The 3307-nt window shown below is 37.3% G+C and overlaps 1 protein-coding gene across 1 annotated transcript in view; it reads left to right on the top strand.

Moving 5' to 3' along the window:
* Positions 1-3307, top strand: part of PRRG1 (proline rich and Gla domain 1) — a gene marked incomplete at its 5' end in the record, with an annotated part of 49448 nt that overhangs the window by 15003 nt on the left and 31138 nt on the right. The gene's annotated exons all lie outside the window — the stretch shown is intronic.

Genomic DNA, 3307 nt, shown 5'->3' on the forward strand with positions numbered 1-3307 from the left:
TTTTTGTATTTTTTAGTAGAGACGGAGTTTCACCGTGTTAGCCAGAATGGTCTTGATCTCCTGACCTCGTGATCTGCCTGACTCGGCCTCCCAAAGTTCTGGGATTACAGGCTTGAGCCACCGCCCCCGCGCTAGAACTCTTTATAGTTACAACTGAAAGTACTTAAGAAATCATATCCAACACCTTTGCTTCATCAATTAGGAAACACGTTCAGATAAATTAAGCAACAAATGTAGTATCAGGGAGCCAGTTCACTGCCAGAACTGCAACAGGAATCCGTATATCCTGACTACAAATTCAGGGCCTTTTTACCTCCACACCTTTTCCTTATCCTATATTTTTACTTGCCTCAATACAGGGTTGGTGAAAATGGTTAATAGATATTGGCTCTCTTAGACTTCAGCAACATATCTCAAAAGGCAGCTTTCATGTGACAAACAGAAGGCTTGAATAAGCAGAGAGCTTTGCATGTTCTACAGTCTTGTAGGAGAAATTTACAGTTAAACCAGATTACTAGAGATTTATTCAGAAAAGGAATCAGCTTCCTGGTTAGTTTGTGGACTCTGTAGATTTAGTCTCTGGTACGCCAACATTTATACAACACTGGGAAGAAATTTTCCATTTGAGCAAATATATTTTGCAGATTGTGGATGCTTACCTTTTAAACATGATTTAAAAGATTTTAAAACCATATTTTATAGAAATAGTTCTAAATTAGATTATATAATTTACTGCCTCCTTGAACATTATCCTGAACATCATATAGTCCTTTATTGGTGACTCACATTCACCATGATAAACATAATCATTGATGTCTATAGCCTTGAGAGCTGTCAGTGTGCTGGGGTTTAGATCCTACTCTAACCCCCAAAGAACCTTCTGACTCTCTTCTCCCTTGCCTTCAGATTAATTAGCTTTCACTTCTGTTTGCTTTCAGTATGTTGATCTAGTTCAGCCCACCCTGTCCCTTCTGCTTTCCAGTTTTCATGTGCAATGAGGCTTTGAAGTCTCAGGAGCCAGGCTCCTGCACATGCATAGAGGAAACTGACCTTTGGTTAGTGTAAGAAGTTGAGGTTCCCCTGTAGATAAAGCATCAGGTGAGTTGTAATGCATGACCTTGGTTGTCTCTTGTGTCTAAGTTCATTAGAATGGGTTTATTTGAGCAACTTTTGCATTTCTGCATAAATAAGGTATTACTGTCATTCATATCTGTAGTGATTATGTAAAACATTGAATAGCCATCCAAACTGTCAACCTAAAATTCAATAAAGCATATTTTGTTATAGTTACTTATGATTATCTAAACATACATACCTGTCATGTATGTAATTTTTCTTTCATAATCTAGCCTTTCTAAGAGCTTCTTTGTGGTCTGTTGTTAAAATTTCAATGATGATAAGCTATCAACATATATTTGACCAAAGTTGAAGTTAATAAAAGCAAGCATATACATTATGGCAAAGGCTGTTTCCTCACAAATTTGTTACAAGTATCAAGTTCTTATAATAAGGACCATTTCTGGACCATTTCTTGAGAAGAAGTTCTGAAATTTTAAACTCTCATGATATGCCCAAAATATTTATGAATCATAAAAGTATATTGTAGCAACTATACAGCATTGGTTAACTGAAAGGACTTTTTAAGGCTTTAATAATAACTCAAGGTATGGTACAGCAGGAGAGAGATCACTCACAAGGCCATTTTTAGTTGCACAGGACACATTTGTCTTCTAATTGTGAACCACCAAGATATGTGCAAGATAACCTTGGTATTGGGAGCTAAGGCACACATTTACAGAAGATGTTTGATATCCCACTGGTCATGTAGCTGAAACTAGACTATGTAATCAATTAGTCAGGTGCAATCAGCCTATATGTTTTCCAAAAATAGTTCAGACAAGCTACTACAGTGTGCCTCCAAGTGAATTTGAGACATTAAATAGCACTTTGTAAAGCTACTACATTTCATACCAGACTTGACCAAGGAGACCAAACTCCCAGGCATTCCTGAAGTTAAGGAGACAGACTCACGGCAAGTTAATCCTATTTATTCTATATTTTCTAAGTGTATTTTTATTATCAACTTGATAAATATCAATTTTTTTCTTTCACGGAATAACTGCCACAATGGTAGTGACAGTGAGTCACACTACTACTTATTGTAAATTTGTTCTTTTTCAAGCCCTGAGCAAAGCACTCATTTATAACTTACAACTTGAGATTGGTGCTATTTTTTCAGTTTTACAGATGAATAAGTGACACTTAGGTTTTTGTTTTCTTCACATAACTATTTGTTCTGACACCCCTTTTTCTAACTAGTGCATACTACTTAACAAGCTTAGGATATCAATAAGATTAAATTCATTACTCAAAACAACCACAAGGCTCCCCCCATCAATGCCATAATGTCTTTATTCCTTTTCTGACTAACCTTGTTCCCATGAGAAATCCAATAACTCCAGGGTTGCACAATAGGTCTAGAGGAGAGGCCCTGACTCTTGCATTGAAGAAGAGATATGGAATGCTAGGTTCATTTGTAGAAAGTCCTCATTCTCTGTTCTTGATGTTCTTGCTACTGTTGCTGGTGTATAGTGTTATATCAAAAATAGGGCACCTATGGCCAGGTGCTGTGGCTCATGCCTGTAATCCCAGCACTTTGGGAGGCCAAGGTGGGAAGATGGCTTGAGCCCAGAGTTTGAGACCAGCGTGGGCAACATGGAAGAACCCCGTCTATGCCAAAAAAAGAAAAGAAAAGAAAAGTCGAGTGTGGTGGCACACACCTGTAGTCCCAGCTACTCAGGAGACTGAGGTGGAAGGGTCGCTTGAGACCAGGAGGCAGAGGTTGCAGTGAGCCAAGATCGCATCACTGCACTCTAGCCTGGGCTACAGAGCAAAACTCTATTCCAAAAATAAATAAATAAATAAATAAATAAATAAATAAATTAGGGCATCCAAACCACAAACTCACACACCCACCAGAAATATGCCTGCCTTCTGACCTTGAATATCCATCATATTCAGTCTTACAATAGAACTCTTTGTGTATCTCTTTTATTGTATCTCTGTTACCTCTTGCACTGAAGAACCTTGAGGGCAGAGGTTATCTGCTACTCATCTTTGTGACTTGTTGCATTCACTTACTTCATTTATTTTTATTACTTTCTTTTGAAGAGAAAGCATGGATGAGAGCTTATTTATTTTGAAATTATGAAAAAGTGGTTACATTTTTTGAATAAATATACTTATTTTGTGTGTATGTATGTGTAAATATGCCTTAGATTTGCAATATTTAATAAGAGTGTTTCCT

Source organism: Rhinopithecus bieti, unplaced genomic scaffold (assembly GCF_001698545.2).
Source record: "Rhinopithecus bieti isolate Rb0 unplaced genomic scaffold, ASM169854v2 scaffold_41244, whole genome shotgun sequence".
Classification (NCBI taxonomy): Eukaryota; Metazoa; Chordata; class Mammalia; order Primates; family Cercopithecidae; genus Rhinopithecus; species Rhinopithecus bieti.